The following is a 21,084-nucleotide window of genomic DNA, read 5'->3' on the forward strand; positions in this document are numbered from 1 at the left end:
CAAAGGAAACATCCTTCCTGCATCTGTCCTGTTGAGACATACAAGAACTTCCTTTGTTTCAAGAAAATCACCTCTCATTCTTCTAAATTCTAAAGAATACAGACCTGGTTTCCTCAATCTTGCCTCGTAGGACAGCCTTGCCACCTTGGGAATCAGTCTGATGAACCTTTGTTTCACTCCTTCTGTGGCAAACATATCCTTTCTTGGATAAGGAAACCAAAATTTTATATAATACTTCAGGTGCAGTCACACAAAGTTCAATGTAGTTACGGCAAGGCATCTTAACTAGTGTCTTCAAATCCTCCTGGAGTAAAAGTGTAAGGACATTTGCCTTCTTAGTTGCTTATTGAACCTCATGTTACCTTTCAGCGATTCATCAACGAGAACACATTTGGAAACCAATACTTCCAATCTGTCACTATCTAATAAAAAACAACACCCATTTCCATTTTCCCAACCAAAATGGATAACTTCACAATTCCAATTTTATAATCGATCTGCCAGATTCTTGCTCAACTACTCCACATATCTAAACGTCCTTGAAGCCTCTTTGCATCCATCTCATGATTCACATTCCCACAGTTTTCTGTCACCAATGAACTTGGAAATATTAAATTAGGTTCCCATGCACAAATCATGGTAAGAGACATTAGGTTTAATTATAAACAAACAAAATAGAGCATTACAATCCCTGTGGTAATAAAACAGAGAATTTGACTCATTTCTTCACCAGGGTTAATTAGTTGTTGTGTGGGGAATGGAAATTGTGAGATGGGTTTACACTGGGAATGTGATCTGCCTTCTCTCTTTCCAGCTTTCTCATTTTCCCAGCAGTTTATTACTTACTACACAATAACAATTGACAACAGATGACCTTATGTGTGTCTGTGAGTTTGATGGTGGGGAGTGGAGAGGTTGGATTATAAATATGTGCTTACATTTTACTGAACTCTTAATCAAATAGGATTTTTAAAAGTACTTGAGGTATGGTAACATTTTCCCAGTTTCTCCTCTACCAAGAAGGGCATGGTTCAAATACATCCTTGAGTTCTGAATTCTGTCCAACTATTTTATCCTCAGAACTGTTTTATTTTTACAAAAGCAAAATACTATAGATGATGGAAATCTGAAATAAAAACAGAATATGCTGGAAATACTCAACTGGTCTAGTAGCATCTGTGGAGTGAGAAACAGAGCCAACATTTCAGGTTGAATGTATCCAGGTCTAAACAGCTTTTAAAAATTTAATCCTTTGTAAATCAAACCCATTTGATGCTCTCTTGTGTCCTCTTTCACACTTAGGCATTAAATACAATGAAAGGTTGCATTAGTATTAATACTTCAAGGTTTGAAGAATTCACAAAGGTTCTTCTCTCTTCAACATCAACCTACAATTATCTGATGAACCATGCCGACCAGATATCCTAACCAAATCTAGTCCCATTTGCCAGCACTTGCCCCATATCCCTCTAAACCTTTCCTATTCATAATACCCATCCAGATGCCTTTTAAATGCTATAATTGTACAAGCCTCCACCACTTACTCTGGCAGCTCATTCCACATGCACCACCTTCTGTGTGAAAAAGTTGCCCCTTAGGTCCCTTTTATATCTTTCCCCTCTCACCCTAAACCTATGCCCTCGTTCTGGACTCCCCCACCCTAGGGAAAAGGCCTTGTCTCTTCACCCTATCCATGCCCTTCATGATTTTATAAACTTCTGTAAGGTCACCCCTCAGCCTCTGATGCTCCAGCGAAAACAGCTCCAGCCTATTCAGCCTCTCCCTGTAGCTCAAATCCTCCAACCCTGGCAACATCCTTGTAAATCTTTTCTGAACCTTTTCAAGTTTCACAGCATCCTTCCAACAGGAAGGAGACCAGAACTGCACACAATATTCCAAAAGTGACCTTACCAACGTCCTGCACAGCCGCAACATGACCTCTCAATTCTTATGCTCAATATTCTGACCAATAAAGGATACATACTAAAAGCCTGGGCTATCCTTTATTCATTTCTTCATGCATCACAACCCTGCTTTTTTCTCTGCATTTGCTTGTAAGAGCCTCCCATTTTCATTGAGTAATATACTAAGATTAGTTGGAATCAGGAGTAGAACATTCATCTCCTTGAACCTGCGCTGCTATTGATAAGATGATGGCCAATCTGATTGTGGCCTCACTTCTACTTTCCTGACTACCACCAATAATCTTGAATTCCTTAATAATAAAGAAGCTTCCTAACTCATCCAAAAAAAAAGACGAGGGAGAAAAGAAAGCTTAAAGAAAACACGTCCTCTTCCCAACGGATCCTCTATCTATAAGCAGATATTACCTAACTGAGGTTCCAACTTTTCCACCATCTAAATTTGCTGGTTCTACGATTGGTTCCTAATCCTGTTCATGGGATCTTCATCTATGGGCCTCAGGCAATTCACAAAAGACAGAAAGAGCCACCGAATTCCCTGCTGGGCTTTCAAGGGAACGTGCTACCCCATTGACTCCAATATTCTCTAATACCCTGAATTCACGAACTTCCATTCTTTTACTGTTGGTCACTGCTTCCTCCCTCATGAGCGAGCCCCTTGTTGGGGACTCGTTTTCCCCATCCCAGGATCATCCTGTCATGCAAGCTCCTTCCTGGTGGGGTGGGGATGGGCGGGGAGCTGTGAAGGTGCTGGATGCCAAGAAGCTACCTTCCCGCTCAGACCAAGGGCCGGTTAAAAACGCGACAATTCCTGGTTGCTGTGGCAACAGCGTCCGCGCCGAGACAAAGCACTGCAGCAGCGATCAGACTGCACCCCCTCATCTCGGCAGCGGGCACGGTGCATCCTCGGTGAAAGAGAAAGAAAAACAAAACTCAATTTAAGAGCGGATTAAGGTGCCGCCTAAACATATGAAGACTAATATCAGGCGCCTGGCATCCTCGGCTGCTGCAGGAAGGAGCTCCTTTGTGTCAATGTTTATCCCAATTTACTGGTAAGGACTGTCTGACCTAGATCTTAAAAGTAGTCATCACCCATTTCTGCAATTGGGAATACGAGTACTGTATGTACTTAGTGTGACCCCACTGTCATACATCCTGCTTAAACTGACACATTAATATTGTGCAACTCGGAAACCGGTTTTGCAGAGTGAAGTAGATGTCAGTGAGACTACTCAAGAAAACTACACTGATTTAGTTAGGAAATGGTCTCGCTTGAACCTTCCACGTTTTCAGTGCAGAACAGACGTTTGAAGGAAAATGGTAGGAATTGAAATCCTCAAAAGATTGAGGTAGGATCGTCCCCTTTAAGTAAGTGGAACCTCTTAATTTTCAACAGCAAGGCAAGTTAAGGCCAAATACAAAACGATTATCAATCACTAGCAGATGGAACTTGACAAGTCAACGAGCAAAAGGTGCAGCATAATTTGATTAAATCTACAGGAAGAAAACTTGAAATTGTATTGTGATGTAGCATTCCAGACTGCCTTTTTGTGCATGTAATAAATTCCTCCCAGCTGAATTTTAAACCACTTCTAAGGTCAGTTTTTGTGTTAAGACAAGGGATGACAAAATTACATTGTGTGTCTCAACTTCAAGTCGTTTTTTTTCTCATAGTTACTATATTGTCATCAATTTTATTTAATATCAATATTTTCAGAAATATAGCATTACACATGAGAAATCCACCCTTAAGTTGGACCTTAGTTCATCTAATCTCAACACATTTCTTTCTCTTGTGTTCTGACAGAAAAATAGGATTTGGAAGCAGAAATAGGGTGTTTGACTCTCCAAGCCTGCTCCACAATTTATTAAATTTATGATTGATTTGGTAGTGGTCTCAACCCCACTTTCTTTCCTGCCACCCCCATAATGGCTTTATGGTATTAAAAACTCTGCCCTGAATACATTCAATGACTTCTTGGGAAAGGGAATTCTCTTTCCACATACCTTTCATGATGTCCAAAGTTTGATAATCATGGTTCATGTTATGATATCACTATTGGGCAAGGCTAAGAGGTAGGGCTCAAGAAGTACGTAAGGCAGAATTGAAAGCACACTGTTGGCTATATTCTGCACCACACTCTAGCCATCTAAACTATTCCAGACCACCACACCCCTCACCCCGCCCCACTTGTTTTTGTCTAACTTGCCCATAAATACTTGCCCATTCTATATGCCTCAACCTACACCTTGTGGCTATATTCCAAATTATAAATTTTGTAATTTGAAACATTTCATTGGTAATTAAACCTCAATTTTCTCTTTATAGATTAATGAGACGAGACTGTAGAACCCCACACTGTGCACTCACACCACTCTGAAAATGATGTTATGAAAACAAATTCTTGACAATATAATTGCTATAAAAGGAACCTAGTTTGACAGTGAAAGAGTTGTCAGTCCTTTTACTGGGGCCTTACTAATGTTGTATGTAACCTGAAACTTTTAATTATTCTTCTCAGACATTCAAAAATTATAAATTAAATGTGAACAGTGCAACTTTGTACAATTATAGATGTTACATAGTACCTAAAGATTTTCCAATTGATTGTAAGTAATTATATCCTAGCCAGCTCTCATTTCACAGAATCATAGAATTATACAATGCCGAAAAGGCCCTCCAGCCCATTGAGTCTGCACCGATAATACTACTCTAAATGTACACTTTCCAGCACATAGTCTTGAATAGAACAACTTTTCAAGTGATCATCCAAATAATTTTTAAAAGTTGTGAGATTTCCCACCTCAACAAATCTACTGAGCATTCCATTCCAGATTGTCACCTTCCTCCAGATGAAACATTTTTCCTCAAATCCCCTTCAAAGCTCTTGCTTCACACCTTAAAATTATGTCCCCTTCAATTTAGAGGAAGAGATGCTTCCTATCCACTCTGTCATGCTTCTCATGATCTTGTACAGCTCAATCAGGTACCCTCTCAACCTTCTCTGTTCAAAACAAAACCAGAGCTCATCTGACGTTTCTTCATAAATAAACTGCTCCATCCCAGTAACATTTTCTTGAATCTTCTTTGTACCTTCCATTGTAAATACATCCTTCCTATAGTATGGTGACCACAACCTCATACAGTATTCCAGCTGTGGCCTAACCAAAGTTTTGTACTGTTTCAATGTAACTTCTCTGTTCTTATAATCCATGTGGATAAAGTGAGGACTGCAGATGCTGGAGATCAGAGTTGAAAAGTGTGGCTCTGGAAAAGCACATCATCCGAGGAGCAGGAGAATCAACGTTTCGGGCATAAGCCCTTCATCAAGAATTTGGGGGCGGGGAGGGGGGGAGCTGAGGGATAAATAAAAGGGTGGGGGTGTGGTTAGGGGTGAGGTAGCTGGGAAGGTGATAGGTCGATCCAGGTTGGGGGGCGGGGTGACGGTGATAGGTCGGAGAGGAGGGTGGAGTGGATAGGTGGGAAGGAAGATTGACAAGTGAGACAATTCAAGAGGTCAGTGCCGAATTGGATGGTTGGATCTGGGATGAGATGGGGGGAGAGGAGACGAGGAAACTTGTGAATTTGACATCAATGCTGTGTGGTTAGAGAGTCACAAGGTAGAAGATGACGTGTTCTTCCTCCAGGCTTGAATTTGGCGATGGAGGAGACCCAGGACTTTCATGTCCTTGGTGGAGTGGGAGGGGGAGTTGAAGTGGTTGGCCACAGGGTGGTGGGGTTGTTTGGTGCTTGTGTCCCAGAGATGTTCCCTGAAATGTTCCGTAGGTTGTTGTAGAGGAGACCATATCGAGAGGAACAGAGACAGTAGATGAGGTGTTTGGATGTGCAGGAAAATCTCTGCTGGATGTGGAAGGATCTTTGGGGCCTTGGATGGAGCTGAGGGGGGAGGTGATGGTGCAGGTTTTAACCTCTTGCAGCGGCAAGTGAAGGTGCCGGGATTGGAGGGTGGATTTTGGGGGGGGGGGGGGGGCGGGGACTTGGACCTTGGAGGGAATGGTCTCTGCGGAACGCAGATAGGGTTAGTGAGGGAACTATATCTCTGTTGGTGGGGTCTGAACATAGGTGGTGGAAATGGCAAAGGATAATGCGCTGCATTTGGAGATTAGTGGGGTGGAAGGTGAAGACCAGGGGGTTTTATTCTTGTTGCGGTTGGGGAGGTGGGGTTCAAGGGCAGAGTTGTGGGAAGTGGAGGAGATGCACTTTAGGGCATTGTTGATTGTGTGTGAGGGGAAATTGTGGTCCTTGAAATATGAGGCCATCTGGGATGCCCTGGAGTAGAACTGCTCCTCCTGAGAGCAGATAGGAATTCGGACTAAGGGATAGCATTTGTACAGGAGGGAGGGTGGAGGGGCACCTTTGCAATAACTCCTAAAAATGGGCCAGCCTTGGAAATAGTCTCATAGACAAGCCCTAGCTTTCAATGAGTAAAGAAACAGCTATCTTCCTCTAAACTTAGTGAGCTCAGAGAGAAGAAGGTTGAGAGGTGACTTTATAGAGACATACAAGAGACATTGGGCGGCATGGTGGCTCAGTGGTTAGCACTGATGCCTCACAGCATCAGGGACCTGGGTTTGATTCCCACCTCAGGTGACTGTTTTTGTGGAGTTTACACATTCTCCCCTTATCTGCATGGGTTTTCTCTGGGTGCTAGGGTCTCCTCCCACAATCCAAAGATGTGCAGGTCAGGTAAATTGGCCATGCTAAATTGCCTATAGTGTTAGGTGCATTTGTTAGGGGTAAATGTAAGGGGGTGGGTTACTCTTCAGAAGGAAGACTTGGTGTGGACTTGTTGGACCAAATGGCCTGTGTCCACACTGTAGGGAATCTAACCTACAAGATGATCAGAGGATTAGGTATGGTGGACAGTGAGAGCCTTTTTCCCTGGATGGTGATAGCTAGCATGAGGGGACATAGCTTTAAATTGAGGGGTGATAGATAAAGGACAGATGTCAGAGGTAGGTTCTTTACTTAAAGTTGTAAGGGTGTGGAATGTCCTGCCTGCAACAGTAGTAGATTTGCCAACTTTAAGGGTGTTTAAATGGTCATTGGATAAACATATGGATGATAATAGAATATTGTAAGTTAGATGGGCTTCAGATTGGTTTCACAGGTTGGCGCATCATTGAGGGATGAAGAGCCTGTACTGCGCTGTAATGTTCTATGTACTAGGTGTAGTCCAGGTAGCTGCGGGAGTCAATGGATTTGAAACAGATGTCCGTGTTGAGTCAGTCACTGGACATGGACACAGCGAGGTCCAGGAAGGGGAGGGAGGTGTCCGAGACTGTCCAGGTGAACTTGAGGTCAGGGTGGAAGGTGTTCCTAAAGTTGAGGAACTGTTCAACCTCCTTGTGGGAGCACCATGTGGCACTAATACAGTCATCAATTTAGCGGAGGAAAAGGTGGGGGATGGTGCCAGTGTAATTGCAGAAGATGGACTGTTCCAAGTATCCGATGAAGAGGCTGGCATAGCTGGGGGCCCATACATGCGCCCAAGACTACCTCTTTTGTCTGAAGGAAGTGGAGAGATTTGAAGGATAATTTCCAGATGAGGACCAGCTCCACCAAGCAAATGAGTGTCGGTAGAGGGGTACGGGTTGGGTTGGCGTGAGAAGAAGAAATGGAGAGCTTGGAGGTCTTTGTCATTTTGGATGGACCACATCTGCTCCCCCTGACCCACCACAGTTTACGGAGCTTCCTTTGGTGACCTAGACCACATCCACTCGAGAGACACTCCCAACTGCAGCTTTACACCAGGTCCTAGCCCCCCCCAGCACTGATGAGTTTATACCATCCCACCGGACACCCCCTCACTGAAGATGAACAGTCAGTTCTCAGTAATGGTCTCACCTTCATCCCACTATGCTTCCGGGTCAACAAATTCAGAAGCGTTATGACATCAAACTTTTCTTCCACTGCCTCCATGTTTACTTTCTCCAACGGGACCCCCACCCACACTCTGAGGACTCCTTCTCCCACCTGCAACATTCTCCATCCACCTGGACACCTCATGCTGATCTGTTACCCACCCTTGACCTCTTTAACTCCAACTGCCGCCGTGACATTGACTGCCTCAACCTGTCCACCCCTCTCACCCAATCCAACCTCTCACTGTCATAAAGCACAGAGCTCCACTCCTTCTGCTCCAACCCCAACCTCACCATCAAACCAGCAGACAAGAGGGGAGGGCACAGAGGTTTGGCGCATGACCTCTACACTGCTGAAGCTAGGCGCCAACTCATGGACACCTCCTCCTACTGCCTCCTTGACCACAACCTCACCTCCCATCACCAAACAATCATCTTCCAGACCATCCACAATCTCATCGCTTCAGCGGATCTCCCATTCAAAACCTGCAACCTCATAGTCCTGGAACCCTACACCGTCCAGTTCCACCTCTTGCCCAAAATTCACAAACTTGATGGCCCTGGTTGACTCATCGTCTCTGCCTGCTCCTGCCCCACTAAACTTATCTCCTCATATCTTGACACTGTCCTGTCCCCTTTGGTCCAGGAACTCGGCACATACGTTCGGGACAGCACCCACACCTTCCACCTTTTATATGACTTTCATTTCCCTGGCTCCCAATGCCTCATTTTCACCATGAACATCCAGTCCCTGTACATGTCCATCTGCCATGCTGAAGGCCTCTAAACCCTCTGTTTCAAACAATTTTGCTCCACCGGCACACTCATTTGTTTGGCGGAACTGGTCCTTACCCTCAACAATTTCTTCTTCGAATCCTCCCACAAAAGGGGTTGCCATGGGCACCTGCACGGACCCCAGCTATGTCTGCCTCTTCATTGGATACTTGAAACAGTCAATCTTCCGCAGTTACACTGCCACCATACCCCACCTTTTCCTCCGCTACATTGATTACTGTATTACCATCACCTTGTGTTCCCACGACCATCTCGGACACCTCCCTTCCCTTCCTGGACCTCTCCATCTCCAACTCTGGTGACCGACTCAACACGGACATCTACTTTAAATCCACCAATTCCCACAGTGACCTGGACCACACCTCCTTGCCTGGCCTGCTGTGCTTTTCCAGCACCACATTTTTCAGCTCTGGTACTCCAGCATCTGCAGTTTCTCCTAGTTGATCTTAATCTATTGCGAATCCTCTTGCAAGGATGCCTACCTTGAAGAAGCTGTCCTCCTCCCTCTACAAGGATCTCAGTGAGTCCCTCTCTCATTGCACCCCCCAGGTCATCTCCTCTGCCCTGAAGCTCTTCAGCCACGTCCTGAGGCAAACTCGCTACTACAGCCACATCTCTTTCCTCAGCACCTGCCTACGGAACCGACTGACCTCGCATGGACTCCGGACTACATTCAAACCTACACAATTTGAACCCAACCAGGACAACCTGTACCTGCAACAAATCTGAAGCCTCCAACAACAGACCTCCCTCCGGATCCTCTGCTCCACGCTTCAAGCCATGCGCCGCCACCTACACTCCCTGCAGTCAGCCCTGCCCCAGCTCAGGACAACACTCTCCCAGACCTGCAAAGAAAATGCCTGGCCTGCTGTGTTTTTCCAGCACCACATTTTTCAACTCACACCTCCTCTCACTCTACCGCCTGTAAAAACGCTATCCCTTATTCCCAATCCTGCTGTCTCTGCTGTATCTGCTCCTAGGAGGAACAATTCCACTCCAGGACATCCCAGATGGCCTCCTATTTCAAGGACCGCAATTTTCCCTCCACGTGATCAACAATGCCCTACAGTGCATCTCCTCCACTTCCCGCACCTCTGCCCTTGAACCACACCCCTCCAACTGCAACAAGAATAAACTCCCCGTGGTGGAACCCTATGGGAGAGTAGGGTAACCCTATGGCCAGGAGAGTAACCCTATGGCCTGGTAAGACTATGGTGACTTTGTTTGATAATGTGAATTCCAGAACTGCACACAGTACTCTATCTATGGCCTAACCTGCTGACTTTTACAAGGTCTACAATAATCTCCCAGCAGTGTGACAACCCCATTTTTATTCCTAAACTCTACCTACAAAGCCTCATTTGAGCACCTTTCCAAATTCCCAGCCCTCCTTTCTGCAGTAACTGAGTCCTTAATTATTAACGTAAATACCACCTGTCTCTTTTACACCCATTCTCTGTCCTGCCTGAAGATCATATATCTTCCAATATTAAATTACCATTCTTGCCCTTCCCTTTGACGTCTTTGATTCTTTGAACCAGTAAATGTGTTTTACTTGGGGATGGAATAGAACACATGTAAACATAAAATACTGCAGGTGCTAAAAATCTGAAATTCAAAGAAAATATTCTGGGATTGCTCACCAAGCCAGGCAGCATCTTTGGAGAGGAACAGAGTTTACAGGAAGAATCTTGTTGTGGTGACTCACCCACCAGCTGGAAGGCTGACAAGAGATTCATGGTACCTCTTTGGGAAGACCTACCGAATCACATGCCAACTAAGCAGTAGCAAGGTCACTGCTGGGATCAAAACTTCAAACCTGGAAGTCCCACCAAGCTGATTGTGCTTAGCAATAATAAATACTAAGGAGGTTGAAGTTGCCACCATAAGAAAACAAGCTCCCATCACCCACTAGAGTCCATGAATTGACAGGGTGTCAGGCCATAAGTAGGTAAAGTGGTGAGAAAGTGGGTGCTTCACATGGTGGGTTTCATAAGGAGAAGAAAGCAATGAGATTGGAAGCAAGGGCAGGAGTGGACTGTCTTGCTTTCTCATGTTCAATTCCTCGAGGAGGTACTAATGCCTTTGATCAAGCTGCTACCAAAAACTGAGATGACGTGAAGCCACAGCATTTTGACCAATTGTGTCTGCTACATGGTGACAGGATTGCTTACAGCTCAGTTAATTTGAGTAGCAACGGGATAAGACACTTAAGTTGTCTTTAAATGGCCACTTAAGGGCCTAAATTCTTGGGGGCAGTCAGGAAGTTTAACCATGGACCTCCCTGCCCAGAACTTAATTGTGGTGGAGGCAACAAGACAGTAGAATTCAGGGCACAATGCCACTCCAGCTAATAATCTGCCCTTCCTCTGTCCAAGCTTGCCAATAGCAAGGGTGAAATATCCTGCCTAGCATTTCAGGTTGAGATGAACTTTTATCAGAACCATTATATAAAAATATAACACAATATAAGAGCTGCTTTTGTGTTTCAGGTTACCTCTCTTCAACATTACCGAAACTTCCATATCTTTGCGTAATTCTAATGAGTAATTGAACAGGTAACAGAACCTACCATCAACAAGGAATCTTAAGGAATCTGGTAAATGTGTAATCTTTACTTAACTGCAGGGACTTTAAATATAATTAACTGCTAATTTGAGGATGCTGATAAACTGGTAAGTTTGAAAAGTGTGGGAATTGGATAATTACGGTAATGAGATCTCATAGTGAGGTTTATGCTAAATTAAAGTGCAATTTTGATTGAAGTTATTTGAATAGGAACCAAGAACACCCTTTTCAGTCTTGGTCATTAAAAAGGTTATGTAGTCAAATGTGGATAGAAGCTAAAAAATAAAGCAGAACATTTATTATAAGCAACCAATTGAGGAAAAATAAAAAATAAAAAAATATATCATGCTTTTCAATGTTCTTCTAATATGTATATAATATATATATATATAAAAATATAATAACATTGATATAGTATATATGCAATCTATTATCATAGCAAAGAAAAACACTAATCTCAATTCCCAAATGTAGTTACACACATACATGTGGTATTTCTTTTTTGGGCTGTATAACATGAAGCTTTTTGGAAGGAACAAAGAGTCCATTTAGTCCTCAGTATTGCTTGCTCTTAAAGTATAATTCTACTTACTATGATATCATTAAATGAGGTAATTTTTGTCAATTTTTGCAGAATTCTAAACAGCAAAATCAAGAGGAGGCAAAATTGATATGAGATATGCTAAATTATTGGTATAATATAGCATATTTTTGTCCTGTAATTTACATACCAATTTTATTTAGGTCCTTTCAACTGCTGTGCTGGATTGCTGGTCCTTCTTTTGAAGATGACAGCAGTTCAATGGGCTGATTCAGATCTTTTGGCACATGAACCAGGGCATCCAAAAAGGTGGTGGCATCCAGAGTGCAAGATTTGCTTATATATATTTTTGTCCTCCGCTGCCAGGCAATATGTCATCTTTAAGATGTTGTGACTCAAAGCAACTTGATGAACAAGTTGTCACCATTCTGAACAATTGGTAGCAAGTTCTTTGCAGCCATTATTTTAATGCTGCTGCACTTCGGGGAAAATTTTAACCATGGACCTCCCTGCCCAGAACTTCCCTGGAACATCGGTTGTTTGAGAGCGAAGAAAACCGGCGGGAAAATGCTTTTCAATCATCAAGCATCAAGTCTATCAAAGTTGATTTAGCAGGAGTTTTCCTGAATGTTTGTGGAGCTGGTATCAAGAAAGACACTAGTGTCAATTCACCAGTTCTCCCATTGAAACCTGAGGGACCGGAAACATTGCTGATATAAGTTCTTTAGCTCTGTTATGTATCAGCTGTTATACTTCAAAAGATAACTTAATGTAAACAGATTTTTTAAGTCCAGACTCTTAATGTGAGAGCTTTTTTTTTAGTTAACCACACTCCATAACCCCACTGATATCTTTCTCCCCATATTTGTACGACTATTTGAAACCCAATTAACTCTAAGTAATATATACATCACCTGGGGCTCTTGTGGCATACTGGTTGTGATCCCTACTTCTAAGCCAGGAGGCAGGGTTCAAACGTTTCCTGCACCAGATGTATGTAATAACATCAACAAAAAGTTGATTAGAAAATATCCTTTGTCCATCACCTGTTCCCTCATTCCATTAGATCTCAGATATTCCTTTAGATGATAACATCAGTGGTATACATTATAGCCAAACTACTGTACATATCTTACTGCAGTACTGGGGGCAATGATGACAGTGGCTCTGTACACTTTTACTTGCATTGACTGTGGAGGTTTTTGACTATGAGGCACTCACTGTGGTTGTTTGAAAAGGAGGTGCTGGCATGCCTAATCAAGTCTTTGATCTCCTTATCAATGGTGGCTTTTTGAGAGAGACAGTTACCAAGATTTGGGGAGTGGTTTAAATATTCCAGAACTTCTCCTTCAGTATAGATGATGCGTGGAATATTTGGCTGACCATTTAGGGTTCAAACGTTAGTTTTGTTCTGGCAATGATGCAGGATGAGCTAAGCTTCTGGTTGCAAAATGTCAAGAATGGCTTGACAATCTGCTGCAGAGTAGGCAATAATGCTACTGTGTCATCCACAAACTGTGGAACATTCATATTTATGGTGGTTAGTTTAGTTTTGGTATGCAACTGCAGTCCTTATTTTTGCCTAGTTTTGGTATGGAGGCAACTGAGGTGGAAGAGTTTTCTATCTAGACAGTTTTTAATGCTAAAAGTTAAACTGGTTGAACTTTGAAGTGAATTTTCCAACATCAGTTATCATATGAATATTAAATATCCATCTGCCATTGTTGACATAAAAGTCAAAAACAAAATATCCTATCTCAATGAGAAGATATGGTGAACTTTCAAAGGACATATTAGTACAGTTGAATATGGCATCAGAGGTGTCTGTCAAAACCAGCTTCGATGCTGTGAAAGATCCCACAGAAAACTGAGGTCGACTCATACACTGAGCATAAAGTGAATCGTAGGTACGGCTGGTCACCTCGTTTGCTGTTTGCTATGTGGGTCCTGCTTTGTGCACATATCTTAAGCTCTTGTGCATCTCTACAGTACAGCTTGATCTCTTGCACCCAGTTGTAAGACGCCAAGAAGAAAAGTGTGCATTTGTAGGGTGAAAAATTGAGGTTGACTACTATGCTGCAGCTGATAAGGGAAGTTTACTTATATGCTGAGTATGTGAGTACAAAAAATATGAGTTTGGGGGAAAAGTGGTGTTGTCCTTTTGCTGTGTCAACTTATGGCCGTGATCTGCAGACCTGAGACTTAATGATCTTTGTGAAATTTGTGTCTATTTCAGCAAGCAAACAAATAGATGTTGGATTGAAGGATCACTCTGACAAATACTCTCAGTTCTTAAGAGGTACAAATTGGCTGTATTATATGATATCTAACTATAATGCACCAAAGGAAGTTTCACAGGCAGTGCATTCAGTTTTATATTCAATTTTGAACTTTTAAATTGCCCAGCAGGAGAACTAAAAGGCCAAAGGTGATGTACCTGATGCTTGAACTATGTTTCCCCCTTGAAAATTACTCTTTACCCATTTCCAACTTTATATAAAGAAGAAGCAAGCATAGAGAAGGCAGAATTCTGAGAGGATTTTTACAAAGATTCAAAGACACCTTCAGCATCTTGGTTTATGAATTCACTGAATAATGACTTTAGAAAGATACAGTCTCCTGCCTCAGATATCCCTGGTGCCCTGCTTGTGAGGCCCTCCTGAACATTGCTCTGCAAGGTAACCCAAAGCTGAGAACCTTGTCTTCAATGCAGGTCAAGTCTCCTTGCCACCCAATGTTTGCTTCCAGTGCTGATTGGCTGTTCCCATTAATGTGCGAGAGGAATTTTCCTATGCTGATTGAGAGTAAGATCCAGGATCTAAATCACCTTCCTGAATTAAAATCAGAGAGCAAGATACAATTGTGAGTTAAATGGATTTCTAAATTGTGCATTACTCAGGTGTGCCCATTTAAATAGTGATTTGCATTGTTACAAGTTTACCCTGTAGCTGCTCAATTGTTAATGGTTGCTACTCATCTAATGCCATGAAAGTACACTCATTCAACTTGACTCTTTATATGAATATATTGAAGGTGAGAAAAGTTGCTTAGAGAGAAAGGTGTACCTACATATTTCTATTCAAGACTGGTAATGAGTCACAATATTAACAATTGTGGCAATATATTTTCAGGCATTTAAAAGAAGATGTAATCATCGGCACTTTCATCTCTTGCTGATTGTTTACGTGTACCTCTTTTTTGGGCTGCTAACTGTTTATAGTCAAAATTATATAAAATTTCATGGAACTTTACACCATGGTAACAGACCATTCTGCCAACAGGCTCATGCCAGTGTTTATGCTCCATATACCTCCCCCTCTTCATCTAACCCTATCAGAAAAACTTGCAGTTCTTTCTCTACCTAGCATTTATCCAACTTGTGTTTAAAAGCTTCCATACTATTTGCCTCAACTACCGGTACTTCTTGTAGTAACAAGTTCCATGTTCTAACCAACAATTCTGAATGCAAGCAGTAAAATGTTGCCATGTCCTTTCAAAGAGGTTTGATTCAAGTGCAGAAGCCAAAGTGGTAACTTCCATCAGGTCTTCTATCTCAGTAACCTCAATTAAATATCGATTATAGGAGATTCCTTGTTGCACTATGACTAGCAAATATACAGCAAGCCTAATACTGTAGATGGAAAGAAGGAGCTAGAACCGTCCAATCCTTTGTCAAAAAGGTATAGAGTATTATATCTTATTTCAATAACATGTGGCAGAGTTGTTGAGATCCATGTTCTGAAATGTGTGAGGAGTACAACATCTGTGAATTATTTTTAACTGGCTCTCTTTCATTCTGTTATTAAAATATAGTGGGTTTCAATTTGTACTTCTTTCCATTAACCTTACAGAGGATATGGACAAAGTCTTTTTCCTGTTGTTACCACATATTATGAATTGCATCTTTGTTCCTTGCTTGAGAAATATTTATTTAATGTTACTAGAGTTGAAATACTTTAATGGGATACATTTTACTATATTTGTAGTTTGGTAAGGAAATTCTGTTGAACGTCTTGAATTGCTTCTCTCCAGAAATAGCCGACTATTTATCGCTGTCTGTTCTCTCAAATGTCCTGACAATTCTCCCATATCACTTGCAGTCTTTGCTTGTGATATTGAACACTGAGCGTTGACAGGATTTTCTATCATACAGAGCACCCAAGTTTGATTTTTGTGATGATCTAATCCCACCACATTTGTTGTTTCCAGCGGCTATCACTGGTTTATGATTGAGAAATGTAACCTGTTGGATACTTTTCTTCTGCCTTATATGGTAACATTCTGTCAATAGCAAACCACCATCTGATGACCTGGTTGGGATGAGCCAACTTAATAAAAACCAGACATCTTTTGGGGCTGTATAGTTACGTTTCCCATGTAGAATGCATTTTGTGTATTCACTTGTGGATGGATAAATGACCAGATCTCATGCACTTTTACAGTTTAGGTGAGAAAACACAAATTGAGGCCTTTGTTTGCCACTTCATGCTGTCAATCCAAAAACAAGGCTCACCAAGACAATTATTTTGGTTTGAAATGTTGCTTTGCACATGTCTGATTCTCACAACCCTCATCCAGGAAACACCACCCGCCCCAATCTGTTACAGATTAGCTGAGATGGTCTGTACTGTTTATCTGTCTTGCACCATGCTCACACATCCACTAACTCATCTGAAACTATTTTGTGATACCCAGCAACAGGAACTCTAAATCGACCAATTGAGAAAAACTTTATGCACTCCTTACTGATTTCATTGGTACTTGGCTTCACATCCTATAAACTGAGAGAAAAAGAACAACTGCATTCAGTTATTTTAAGCAGTCTTTGTACCTAACTATGCTGTTAGAATTGATTTGGAGATGCCAATGTTGGACTGGGGTGTACAAAGTTAAAAATCACACAACACCAGGTTATAGTCCAACAGGTTTAATTGGAAGCACTAACTTTCGGAGCGCCGCTCCTTCATCAGGTGGTTGTGGAGGACACAATTGTAAGGCACAGAATTTGTAGCAAAAGTTTACAGTATGATGTAACTAAAACTATACATTGAAAAATACCTTGATTGTCTGTTGAGTCTTTCATCTGTTCCAATACCATGATAGTTTCACTTCTTTCATGTGTAAATCACAAAACTTTTTTTTAGAAGTTGCATTCTCAGGTTAACTGTAACAATTGGTGTTAGCTAGACAATATGTTGAAGGTGTTAGCTCCCTGTGTTCTCTGTCTGTGCCATGATGTTTAGATTGATTCTAATCTAAAAAGTGAGGTAACAGAGTTTTACATGAATTCATGCAGTTTTTGAGCAAAGTACAATGTAACTCTGCAAGTTACTCATGAAAGAAGTGAAACTATCATGGTATTGGAACAGATGAAAGACTCAACAGATAATCAAGGTATTTTTCAATGTATAATTTCAGTTACATCACAGTTACATTTTGCTATAAATTCTGTGTCTTACAATTATGTCCTCCACAACTACCTGATGAAAGCTAGTGCTTCCAATTAAACCTGTTGGACTATAACCTGGTTTTCAAAGTCTGTGAGAAGATTTGTAGCTCAGGTGCTCGTTGTTGTGGTTCAGTTCGCCGAGCTGGGAATTTGTGTTGCAGACATTTCGTCCCCTGTCTAGGTGACATCCTCAGTGCTTGGGAGCCTCCTGTGAAGCACTTCTGTGATCTTTCCTCCTGCATTTATAGTGGTTTGAATCTGCCGCTTCCGGTTGTCAGTTCCAGTTGTCCGCTGCAGTGGTTGGTATATTGGGTCCAGGTTGATGTGCTTATTAATTGAATCTGTGGATGAGTGCCATGCCTCTAGGAATTCCTGGTGTGTGATTTTTAACTATGTTGTTAGAGGCTTGCATACAATATAGAATTTGGAATTTTGAAGAAGCAAGTTAAATTATACAAAAAATGTTGCATTTCTTGCTTAAGATTAAAATATGTTGCAGGAAAAGCGCAGCAGGTCAGGCAGCATCAAAGGAACAGGAGAATCGACATTTCAGGGATAAGCCCTTCTTCAGGAATGAGGAGGCTGTGCCAAGCAGGCTAAGATAAAAGGTAGGGAGGAGAGACTTGGGGGAGGGGAGCTGGGAATACGATAGATGGAAGGAGGTTAAGGTGAGGGTGATAGGCCGGAGAGGAGGTGGGGACGGAGAGGTCAGGAAGAAGATTGCAGGTCAAGAAGACGGTGCTGAGTCTGAGGGTTGGGACTGAGAAAAGGTGGGGGGAGGGGAAATGAGGAAGCTGGAGAAATCTGCATTCATCCCTTGTGGTTGGAGGGTTCCTAGGCGGAAGATGAGTCGCTCTTCCTCTAGCCGGAGGAGGCCAAGGACCTGCATGTCCTTGGCAGAGTGGGAGGGGGAGTTAAAGTGTTCAGCCACAGGGCGGTTGGGTTGGTCGGTGCGGGTGTCCCAGAGGTGTTCTCTGAAACATTCCACAAGTAGGCGGCCTGTCTCCCCAATGTATAGGTCCACACCCCCCACCAACCCAACCTCTACTCCCGGCACCTTCCCCTGCAACCGCAAGCAATGCAAAACTTGCGCCCACACCTCCCCCCTCACTTCCCTCCAAGGCCCCAAAGGATCCTTCCATATCCATCAGAAATTCACCTGCACCTCCACACACATCATTTACTGCATCCGTTGCACCCGATGTTGCCTCCTCTACATTGGGGAGACAGGCCGTCTACTTGCGAATGTTTCAGAGAACACCTCTGGGACAAAGTTTGGGAGAAAATTTGTAGCTCAGGTGCTCGTTGTTGTGGTTCTGTTCGCCGAGCTGGGAATTTGTCTTGCAAACGTTTCGTTCCCTGTCTAGGTGACATCCTCAGTGCTTGGGAGCCTCCTGTGAAGCGCTTCTGTGCTGTTTCCTCCGGCATTTAGAGTGGCCTGTCTCTGCCGCTTCCGGTTGTCAGTTCGAGCTGTCCGCTGTAGTGGCCGATATATTGGGTCCAGGTCGATGTGTTTGTTGATAGAGTCTGAGGATGAGTGCCAGGCCTCTTGGAATTCCCTGGCTGTTCTCTGTTTGGCTTGCTCTATAATGGTAGTGTTGTCCCAGTCGAATTCATGTTGCTTGTCGACAAGCAACATGAATTTGACTGGGGCAAGCCAAACAGAGAACAGCCAGGGAATTCTGAGAGGCATGGCACTCATCCTCAGACTCTATCAACAAACACATCGACCTGGACCCAATATATCGGCCACTACAGCGGACAGCTCGAACTGACAACCGGAAGCGGCAGAGACAGGCCACTCTAAATGCCGGAGGAAACAGCACAGAAGCGCTTCACAGGAGGCTCCCAAGCACTGAGGATGTCACCTAGACAGGGGACGAAACGTTTGCAAGACAAATTCCCAGCTCGGCGAACAGAACCATTACAACCTCTGGGACACCCCCACCAACCAACCCAACCGCCCTGTGGCTGAACACTTTAACTCCCCCTCCCACTCCGCCAAGGACATGCAGGTCCTTGGCCTCCTCCATCGCCAGACCATGGCAACACGACGCCTCGAGGAAGAGCGCCTCATCTTCTGTCTAGGAACCCTCCAACCACACGGGATGAATGCAGATTTCTCCAGCTTTCTCATTTCCCCTCCCCCCACTTTTTCTCAGTCCCAACCCTCAGACTCAGCACCGCCTTCTTGACCTGCAATCTTCTTCCCGACCTCTCCGCCCCCACCCCCTCTCCGCCCTACCACCCTCACCTTAACCTCCTTCCATCTATCGTATTCCCAGCGCCCCTCCCCCAAGTCCCTCCTCCCTACCTTTTATCTTAGCCTGCTTGGCACACCCTCCTCATTCCTGAAGAAAGGCTTATGCCCAAAATGTCGATTCTCCTGTTCATTTGATGCTGCCTGAACTGCTGCGCTTTTCCAGCAACACATTTTTAAGCTCTGATCTCCAGCATCTGCAGTCCTCACTTTCTCCTTTCTCGCTTAAGACAGACAAAAATGTTTGTTAATAATTTAACAAATTAGACTTGTGAAATAGTTTACATTCAGTTTTCTTGGAAAAATAGTAAGCTTTTGCTTTAGATACTATAGTTTTTGATAGATATTCTTAGTTAATAATTAATTAACGGTGCTTACTTATTCCTGTACTGAAACCAATCCTATCAGTTTTGATTCTGCATATTGTTCCAATGTGCAACTATTACCTATTCTTTGTTGTGTAAATATATTGAGAAAATACATAAGTTAATTTAAAACTATATCATAATTACAATAGATTCATTACTAATGAATACAATTGTCAATAATACATTGTAATGCCTTTCCATTTTGGAGCACTAGCATTTCGTTGGACATGGTTCAATTTACTTGTTCCACAAAGGTTTTGAATTCTACATGATGAGATAAGTTACTAATGGAAATGGAAGATCAGGTTCCTTATTTGCACGGGGATGGAGAACCACAGCATGATTCAATCTATTCTGGACTGCCCTTGCACATCTTTCACTTGTAGCCTATTGCAGAAGAGAGAAAGTGAAGACTGCAGTGGACTGGAGAGGGCTATCAGTTGTAAAGATTCAGCCTAGGTTCACAGAGATGTTACCGGGATTAATATGATAGGAAAGATGAAGCAAATTGCAACTTTTCACTGCAGCCAAGAGGTGACCCAATATAGCTTTTGAGTTTGAGATAAAGTCGATAGGTGCTTGTAATCAAAAAGCACAGATTGAAGCTGATGATGAAAATAATTAACAGGGGACAGTAAAAAAAAGGTCTTGAAATAAAGAGTTTGCCATATTCTGTTGGAAACCATTGTCAAAGCAAAGTCCATAATTCTTCCAAAAGGGAATTAAAAAGTTACATGTAAAGATTTTCAAAGAGTACTGGGCATTGAAAGGAAAGTGGAATTAGACTGGCTGGTTTATGTGGACACTTGATAGAGCAAATAATTTCCACTCATTAATCAATGCAAGTCATGTTTTGACAGAATTTCACCTTTGCAGAAACTCTATGCAAAAGTATCTTTGCGAAGGGGATTGAAAATTACTCTCTGATTTTGACAGTTTATATATATAGGAACAGCATCAAGTGAAAAGTTTCAGATTTTCTTTCGCTCTACACTTTTCAGAGCCAATTTTTTTACCAATTGCACTGATTGTTTTTCTCATTTACTGAACATCCATATTCCCATGCACCATTGACCTGTTTCTGCAGCTGTCCTGAAAAAACTCCTTTCCAATTCAATTACAACCACACTTCCAAGCTGCCAGCTTCCTAGTTTTTGACCTGACATCCATTGCAACACTTCCAGTGCATCCTACCTGCTCAGCCAATCCCTTATTTCCACTTTTAATGTCTTCAAACTGCCCCCTAACCCTAGCATTCTCAGTTTCAACTTATTTGTTCTCCATGTTATGGTCCT

This window comes from Chiloscyllium punctatum, chromosome 48 (genome assembly GCF_047496795.1).
Source record: "Chiloscyllium punctatum isolate Juve2018m chromosome 48, sChiPun1.3, whole genome shotgun sequence".
Lineage (NCBI taxonomy): Eukaryota > Metazoa > Chordata > Chondrichthyes > Orectolobiformes > Hemiscylliidae > Chiloscyllium > Chiloscyllium punctatum.